Source organism: Benincasa hispida, chromosome 4, assembly GCF_027475165.1.
Source record: "Benincasa hispida cultivar pf3 chromosome 4, pf3_genome.v1.1, whole genome shotgun sequence".
Lineage (NCBI taxonomy): Eukaryota > Viridiplantae > Streptophyta > Magnoliopsida > Cucurbitales > Cucurbitaceae > Benincasa > Benincasa hispida.
Window position 1 is genome coordinate 54193383 of NC_143481.1, and position 10690 is coordinate 54204072.

Below are 10690 nucleotides of genomic sequence, written 5' to 3' on the forward strand. Positions count from 1 at the left end.
GTTCAGCCTAGACAGCACCCGCCTCAGACAAAAAGGTCCCTTATAAATAGATTTGCTACACTTTTAATCTTATATTGGTCAATTTAATCCTATTAATCTGATTAAAAGATTAAACCTTAGGTTGCTAATCTTATTAATGTTGGGAGACACCAGTACATATCGGAAGGGAACAGGATCCATAAGCACTCTAATTGATTAATTTTGGAAGAAAAGAAACATGCTAAAACAGAGTTTAATGGATTTCAAGAACATACCTTGGCCGAACCATTGAAATCTTGATTTCCAGCTGCTCAATCCTCTAAATCCTTGTGTAAACCACCACAAGATCTTCCCTACTATCCTCTTGGTACTCTAGATTGAGTTGTGGGACTCAAAAATAAGTTCAAATCAAAGGGAATATGGAAAAAGCTCACTGAATCAACCCATAGAAGAACACTTTTTTCATCCGAATTTTTCAGCAAATATTCAACTGGTTCATTCCCTTCAACTTTACTCCAACCTCTTCAATATATTGCAGACTATCATGCAAAGAGATGCGCTATATGAGATGCAGCTCATGCTTGGAGTTTAATGAAGGAAGAGGTGATGGGTTCCTAGTGAGCAACTTTGAAGATGAACATGAAAAACAATTTTTCATTCTTTGTGTATTTTTTTAATTTCCAAAAATCCAAAATTGATTTTAAAATCATATTTTATTTCTAAAATCAAAACTTATTAATTTTACAAATTAATTTCATAAATTAATTTTCTAATAAAATTAATAAATAATTATTTAAACAATTTAAATAATTCTAATTAAATTAATATCCAATATTAAATTAATTTTACACAAATTCATCTTCATATATTTAAATCATATTTAAATATATTTTCTCCGATTCCGTTTGATTCTAATTTGAATGTTTCAAATTAACTTATCACACTACTCTAGAGCTAATCCATTTCCAAGCTAGAAAAGGGACCTCATGGACCTACAGATCATGGGCTCCAACGATCCGAGGTTAATTGGCTAAACTCATTAGATCGATCTAAACCCCATTCGTTAACTAATGGGTCACTCCACTAAAGCCCATAGTTGAACTCCCCTCACTATTGATATATTATGTCTACTCGATATAACCATGATTAGTAAGTTAACCCTTCACAGCTTGTTCGTAATAACGGCTGGGTCAAATCTTTGTTTTACCCCCAAAATTACCTCATGTTACTTAAGTCCCCACTGATCCCTTAATGAACAATTTTTTTGTGATCCAATCACAAAATTGAGTCCCTCTCATGCCAAATGAGATGGCGGGATCCTTTGTTCAAGCCCCAGAATTAGCACTTAAGGGAACAACCTCTCTACATTCCCAAAAGTGGGTAGGAGTGAATTCCCTCTTGCACCCTATGTCCCCAGCTCTCTATCCATTCTTACCCCTGAAATGGCAGTCTTATTGAGCCGGCGCTGTTGAGAAAACCGGACCTATGCAAATCTAAGTGCAATCTGAATAAATGAGACTTCACAGTTAGCTCAGGATTAAGGTCATGTTACCTAGGTCATCGCTTTGAAATAGTCAGTCTTAAATAGTAAATACCGTTATAAAGTAAGAGTGACTCATTTCGTGGTCTGATCTTGTACAAACACTTTTACCCAAGGACACCCCCACTTCTCATGTCCAATATGAACGAATTAAAATCACTTCATTTGTAGCACTTTACAACTCCTTGTAACAACTACAGAGCAGGCCACATCCAATAGTGTTACGAGAATGAGGTATCCAAACTTATCTATGTACTATAGATCATTTTGACTATTTACTCGAACTTGATCCACTTTTATGTCTCCACATAAAGTTCAAGTGCTCATGGAATGGTCAAGGGACTTTTAGGTTTATTGGATTTCTATTCAAGCAATAGATCTATTCAATAACACCTTTATTGAATTTCCAGAATAAGTTTCACTATTTACAGACCACGAGTTTTAGGACATAAAACCCAACAAACTCCCACTTGAACTAAAACTACAGTGGTAACTTATACATTCGATATATAAGACTGGGTTTCTGAGTTTTATAGAGAAATACAATAAACTAGGGCATCCCATACCAATCTTTTACCATTCGGTATCTCTATACTCGATATTTCTCCTACTTGCCCTAGGTTATCTGGTATTCCTAATTCTACTAGGTAATTCTCAAATACTTTAGCCTAGAGAATCATTGTAAACATTATTAGGTATACAATAGGCTTTTGATAAAATTATATGGGGATAGCATATTAATTTCAATTAATGGCTAGGAAGCACACTTTCCTCCCACTATATTGAGGTACTCTCAACACTTTAAGCAAGATGCATCTGATCTGTCTCAACAACTCTTTGTTAACAGTCAGATCTAGAAATCTTTAAACTTTCTATACTTTGATCTTAGCCATTTAAATATCTTAATATTTAGAAATGGCTTTTAACAATTTGATTCTTAACAAAGGTTGCTAGAACAAACATAATTTTTGAACATGAACATTTCATTTATCCCAAAAATATATACAATTTTTTATTTACAAGTTTTAATAGTTATAAACAATAAGCAACTTCTGCCACTGGAGAAGCTGAGCAAATGGTCCCAGGGTCAAGTTAGCCTGGTTACCTTTTCTCTGTTCTTTTCTCGACAAGATACTGAGGGCAGTGTCTCCTCCAGTGCCCTTTTCTGTTGTGATGGAAACATTTCCCTTTTATCTGTAGCATTATCCTTGTCTTCCTTTCCAGTAGAAATCTTCTTCCCTTTCCCTTTTCCCTTCTTCATAGGAATACTCTTATTCTTTGAAGAGGAAGCAACATCAGGCTTGAAGGACATTCCTCTCTTCTCGGAAGTAGTAACATTTACTTCAGACACCAAACCCTTCGTCCTCCACATTGTCTGGTAAGCCTGTAGCTTATTTAGCAGAGTAATTAAGCTATATTCAATTTTATTCATTAATGCATTCAGAATTGCATAAAAATATTCGGAAGGGATTCTAGAATAAAACCAACTTGATTTCTTTTATCCATGACAACACCATTTACTTCTGCCACATTAAAGTGGACCATTATGTCCAGGACATGTTCACAAACATCGGTCCCCACTTTGATGCGACTGTTGTAAATGTGCTTAATGGCATCCCTCACAGAGATTCCATAATCTCTCCGGCAGTACTCATATCCTCATGCTTCTTTTGTCAACACAATAGATAAGTTGGCGAGGATATAAGCACGGGCTTAATGATTAGCCCTGACCCATCTGTCATATACATCCCGAACATTTCGATTTATGTTAAAGGGAGGACAATCCTCAGTTAAGACATACTGCAAAACGTTTATCACAAGTATCGTGTTCAAATTTTATTTCTAATTCACATAATTATCCCCAATGAATTTATCTGACGCCAACACTTGTATTATTGAACTTGTCATTATGAAATTTAAATCCAATCAAGTTTTAGCAATTTTAATAATGTACCCAAGATTATTCTTTTGCAACAATACTACATCAAGACATTCTTGACTAAATACTACCTCCAAAATAACTCATATTTCGATAGTCATTTAGGTATCGCTTTTGGTCAGACATTATTAACAGTTAATAATTCTGTAAGTGTAGATCGCCATTTTTGGATCTTATAGAACGGTATGAGTATCGCTCCAAATATAGAAAATAATACTGAAGACGAAACTATAAGACCCTATTCATTTTACTGAAGCATGGGTTGTTCCGAATCCTATGTTACAACCCTTCGTAGGGATAGTCGTCGTTAAACAACTAGCAAAGGGACGCTTAAAGCTAACTAGCAGGCGCAAATAGGAATCTCACGGTTCAGACTAATGAAGAAGACCGTAGGATATGTTGACACATTTCCTTCACCCACTTACTATGAACTACTTACTCCGTTCATCTTGATATTGACTCATACAAAACACTTTCCGAAGGGAGGTTACTCCTAGGGTAACCCGAAGTGTCATATGAATCTCACGATGTGAACTATGTGGAGACGTGGCAGTTGAAATCATACACTGGATTTCTGTTTGAACAACTTCCTCTTATTAACCCAAAACTAAATTTAAGCTAAAACATACTTTTCGAAGAGAGGTCACTTCCAGAGTGACACGAACTGCCACTTAAATCCAGACTGTGAACTCTTAGGGACAAGAGAGCTAAGAATAACATACCGTGTAGGTTGTTAATCTCCCACTGAAGTTTTCTAATAACTATATCATATAAAAGTTATTCACTACCACTGAAGTGTTCTAATGTTTGGGTAACTATATACTTATGTTCTTTTCCGGTGAAAAAAAATAACCCTAAGTTTATGTGGTTTATCCAAGTATACCTCTTATAAATGGACTTAAACCTACGATGTCTAGGTGATAAACCCTTTTATTACCTCACATCGCTCATGGATACTCATAAAACTGGTTACCAACGCTCAATTATTCGGCCATAATCCCCAGGTAGGAGGTGTTCCATAGACCGTCAACTTAAATACCCTCAACCTTCGACAAGATTATATACCGATTGAGTTTGTAACCCTAGTTTTACAAGTTTAACGACCTATTTTAATGAATTAAAACAAGTGGTTAACCTACGTGAGCATGCAGTTGTTCTTTGTTATGGATTTTAAATGTATAAACCAATTTTATAAGAGCTTATAAAACTTTAGACATGCTAAACATCCACAACATACAGGCATTCAATATCTAATATAACACTTATATTAAATAAAAGAAACCCTAACATGCATACTATATATTATAACAAATTATAACATATTTTCAATGCATGTTGCATGCTTTCTATGGTGGGATTTTAAATCTAAATGGCATACTATATGCACATACAAGATTTATTTAATTATAACATACATCCAATGCATAAATACTTAAACACATACTGATATGGTTTTAGTTTTGGCAAAAAGAAGCAAACAAAAGCCTAACTATTACAAAAAACAGCTTCAACACCGCTCGAACCGCTCCAAACCGCTTGAACCGGACCCGAATCGTCTAAATCGGACCAGCAGAGACTGAATCGGACCAACCAAAAAACCATTTGAAGCTGAACCGGACCAGACCTCAAGAGAACCGGTCGAACCGACTTCTCTTTCTCTCGCTCAAAATCTCGCCAAGGCTGATCATTTAGCAATGACGACTATCGTCATGCATTTGCCTGATCGTTTAGTGTTTGCTTGATCATTTAGCAACAAACACCTATCACTTAACAATGCTTCATGATCATGTAGTGTTTTCTTTCTATCTCATAGTGTCATCGTCTAGTGTCGGAGGATGCTAAACGATCGCTTAGTGTCAAACACTATCACATAGCTCCATTGTTTAGTACAGATAATTTACTACACTATCGTTTAGCTCCCATTGTTTAGCGTCGTGTCTTGATCATTTAGCGTGCGCCCGAGGTAAGTGATCGCCTAGTGCTATCGTATAGCTTTCGATGCATCGCCCAGCTGGCGCTCAAAAGTAAACGATCGCTTAATGCTATCGCTTAGCATTTTAACGCATAGCCTAGTTTCCGCCCATAAGTAAACGATCGCTTAATGCTATCGCATAGCATTTCAACGCATCGCTTAAATACCGCAGGGAGGTAAATGATCGCTTAGTGCCATCGCATAGCAATTTAACGCATTGCTTAGCTCCTGACCAAAGGTAAACGATTGTGGTAAGCAATCGCTCAACGCCATCAAATAGCTCTTTACCGCATTACATACCGCTCACCCGAAGCTATACGATCGTGTAGTGCCATCACATAGCAATACAACATATCGCTTAGCTCCCGAGGTAGACAATCGTCTATCGCACAACACCTAAACGATCAACGCTCGAAGTTACATGATCGTTTAGCTTTTTCTTCACATCGTCTGACATATGAAGCTAAACGATCGCTTACCTACTGAAGCTCAACAATAATATGAACAGAGGCTGATTGTCTGGAATCTGCAACTCGGCCTCTTTGCTTGTTTCTTCGAATTATAGCTTAATTTCAACTCTAATAACTCCAAATAAATTACAGACTCTTGGGAACATATTAAAGCTCATCAAACAAGAGCCAATTACAAATTTAAACGAGAAATCAAAGTGAAATTAAAAGCCAAATCTCAGAAAACCATATCAGTACAGTAGTTTCATATTTTCATACAAAACATCCACCAAAACAAAATTAAACCGAATTGAATGCTTATAAGATGCTCTGATACCAATTTTTGGACCGACACTAGCATGCAGTGGAAGAGAACAGGATCCATAAGCACTCTACTTGATTAATTTTGGAAGAAAAGAAACATGCCAAAACAGAGTTTAATGGGTTTCAAGAACATACCTTGGCCGAACCATTGAAATCTTGATTTCCAGCTGCTCAATCCTCTACATCCTTGTGTAGACCACCACAAGATCTTCTCTACTATTCTCTTGGTGCTCTAGATTAAGTTGTGGGACTCAAAATAAGCTGAAATCAAACAGAATATGGAGAAAGCTCACTGAACCAACCCATTGAAGAATACCTTATTCATCCAATTTTTTAAGCAAAAATTCAATCGTTTCATCCCCTTCAACTTTACTCCAACCTCTTCAATATATTGTAGACTATCATGCAAAGAGATGTGTTGCATCAAGTGTAGCTCATGCGTGGAATTTAATGAAGGAAGAGGTGATGGGTTCCTAGCAACTTTGAAGATGAACATGAAAAACCATTTTTCAATTTTTGTGTATTTTTTTAATTTCCAAAAATCCAAAATTGATTTTAAAATCATATTTTATTTCTAAAATCAAAATTTATTAATTTTACAAATTAATTTCATAAATTAATTTTCTAATAAAATTAATAAATAATTATTTAAACAATTTAAACAATTCTAATTAATTTAATATCCGATATTAATTAATTTTTATACAAATTCATCTTCATATATTTAAATCATATTTAAATATATTTTCTCCGATTTTGTTTGATTCTAATTTGAACGTTTCAAATTAACTTATCACGCTACTCTAGAGCTAATCCATCTCCGAGTTAGTAGGAGGACCTCATAGACCTACAGATCATGAGCTCCAACGATCCAAGATTAATCGACTAAACTCATTAGACCAATCTAACCCCCATTCGTTAACTAATGGGTCACCCCACTAAAGCCCATAGTTGAACTCACCTCACTATAGATATATTATGTCCACTCGATATAACAATGATTACTAAGTTAACCCTTCCCAGGTTGTTCGTAATAACGGCTGGGTCAAATCTCTGTTTTACCCCTAAAATTACCACTTGTTCCTTAAGTCCTCACTGATACCCTAATGAACAACTTTTTTCTGATCCAATCACAAAACCAAGTCCCTCTCATGTCAAATGAGAGGGTGGAATTCCTTGTTCAAGCCCTAGAATCAACACTTAAGGGAACAACCTCTCTACTATCCCTAAAAGCGGGTAGGAGTGAATTCCCTCTTGCACCCTATGTCCCCAACTATCTATCAAGTCTTACCTCTGAAATGGCAGTCTTATTGAGCTGGCGCTATTGAGCCAATCCTCACCTATGCAAATCTACGGGCAATCCCGAATAAACAGGAGTTCATAGTTAGCTCAGGATTAAGGTCAAGTTACCTAGGTCATCGCTTTGAAATAGTCAGTCTTAAACAGAAAACAACGTTATAAAGTAAGAGTGACTCATTTCGTGGTTCGATCTTGTACAAACTCTTTTGCACAAGGACATGTCCACTCCTCATGTCCAACATGAACGAATTAGGATCACTTCGTTTGTAGCACTTTACAACTCCTTGTAACAACTACAGAGCAGGTCGCATCTAATAGTATTACCAAAGTAAGGTACCTAACCTTATCCATGTACTATAGATCATTTTGACTATTTACTTGAACATAATCCACCTTTATGTCTCCACATAAAAGTCAAGTACTCATCCAATAGTCAAGTGACCTTTAGGTTTATTGGATTTCTATTTAAGCAATAGATCTACTCAATAACACCTTTATTGAATTTCCAGAATAAGTTCCATTGTTTACATATCACAAGTTTTAGGACATAAAACCCAACAATTAAAACTGTGATCTTAGGTCTATCTCCACCAAGTTTTAAAACACTTTTAAAACCATGATTCAAGCCTAAGTTTGCATGCATGTCTTTCTTATTGATTTTAGTTCTAATTTCCTTATAACCTTTATAAAAGAAACAACTAAAACCCATACACATTGCCATGCACAACTAGGTATTTATAACTCTTATAAATTTAACCTATGTGTCATGCTTCATGCAATGTCCAATCATTACTATATATAACTCTTATATACTTGTAATGAACCAAGCAAACATGCTTCCATACACCCTTATACTATAACACTTATAATATAAAGATGTTGCATGTCTATGCTTAATGCATGCATAAATATAACCCTTATATTATATGATGTATGGGCATGCTCTTATGTAATTTAAATCATGCAAACTCTAAATCATAACTCTTATAATATAAAGATGATGCATGACTAATGCATAACCTAAGGTGTGATTTCTACTATATGGCATACCAAATGACATATAATTAAACATACATTTAAGTACATTCACCAAAAGATTAATGGACTGGGATTAATAGCCTCAAAACCAAAAATAAATATTCTATCTATTACATTTATCCATCAAGGAAACTGGTTCACAGGCGAACCAGGTCTTGAACTGCCAGGGCGAAGCCTCTTGATCGTTTAGCAAACTGGTCGAGTATCCACGATCGTTTAGCTACAATCAAGTACAATTTACAATGCGACGAACATGAAATACTCAATCATTTAGCGCATTAAACATTAAACGCGCAAGTCTAAATGATTGTTTAGACAACAACATTGCTGTAAAGCACGATCGTCTAGACGATCATATAACAAGTGCTTAAGCAACAATTTACTCCACGAATGTATAGTCAGTAACTAAGCGATGAAGCTTGCTGAGCTACACGATCGTCTAGTGCACGCGCGTCAACAAGTTTCCGAGTATCTCATACTCAATGATTGCTTACCCCATTGACGCTTGGTCATCTTCATCCTCGAAGTACAGCACAACTTCTTGCCTTGAAGCCTCATCACGAGCGACTCATAAAGACTCAATCAATTTGAATTTACAGACTCGATAGCAAGTTAATATGCCCAAAAACACAGGGGCCCTGACAATTAACTTTGAATGTAAAAGAATTAAATTACTAGAGGCATCATCCCAGAAGACTCCATTAATCCATATCCACAAAACTATTTAACAATTTAACTGAGTGCAGACATGCTTTACCCATCGAGAAAGTAAATGGTATTCTATACATTAATGAATTTGGAATATCAGAATCTAGCTTTGATACCAATTGAAGGAACTCTTATCAAAGAGTACCTATAAGCCAGAAGCAAGATCGTTCCAAAATCATTGTGATAGAAATACTGCATTCACAAACAAACATACAAGTTATGCATTTAACATCAAATTACAACATGCTTTGAAAAATTAAATACTAAAGGATCGAGAGACATACCTCCTGAAGAACTTTTCTTCTTTGATATCTCACTCTTGTTAGAACCAGCAACTCTTGCTATCGATGTGCATGCCAAGCCTATCGTCCACCAAATCTCGTTGTCATTCACCACGAAATGGTCTTTTACACGAACAGGAAACAAGGAGGACACCCAGTTACCTCGGTAATCTCGGAGTAAGAATCCAGGAGGTGTGGGCTCTGTTGGATTTTGTAGAGGGGAGGAGGAAACTATGATCGTTTACAATGATCAAGAAAGTGGGAGAGATTTTGTGTCTATCGCATAGATGGGTGCTTGATCGTTTAGCAAAGGGTGCACGATCGTTTAGTAAAACAGGGTTGATTGTTTAGGTAAATCGCTCACGAGTGCGATTGTTTAGGAAAAGCTATACGATCATTTAGGAAATCTGCGTGTGTACAACAATGTTTAGTAAAACTTGAGCTATCGTGTATGCTCTCATTAGCTAGACGATGGGCAGTGTACTAATCGTGAGGTGATTATCCGATCTCTTTACAAAATGAAAACTATTTTTATTTTATCCTTCAGTTACAAAAACTGAATGTAACCTCCCACTATCTCATACGGTTATGGAGAAAAACCACTAACAATTATCTCATAATTTTTTAATTAAAAATAAATATAATCATATTATAGTTATAACCTATAGTCTAATATCACATCATATGCAACATATAAACCATAGTCATTTTCTCCTCTACTAGATATAAATCATATTTATATCCTTTTCTTCCAATTAATCTATCTCATACATCATGTCAACTATATCATATATAATTAACCAGCTTGATCATATCATATATAACCAAACTCTCTCTTATCAATTTGAACACTTCAAACTGACCCAAAACTGATTCTCAACTTGAATCCATTGAGCTACCAAGGGGACCTTATGAACCTGTGGCTTGAAGCTCCAACGATACGTGAATAACTGACTAAACTCTTTAGTCACAAGATCCATAATCCCTTAACTGCCAAGCATTCCACTAAAGACCGACAGCTGCACTATTCTCACCACAGATATATTTCAGTGTCCATCGGATATAACCAATCAATAGTACGATAACCCTTCACAGATGCTTTTAAGTACAACTGGGCCAATTTACTGTTTTGCCCTTGTAGTTACATCTAACTCCTTAAGT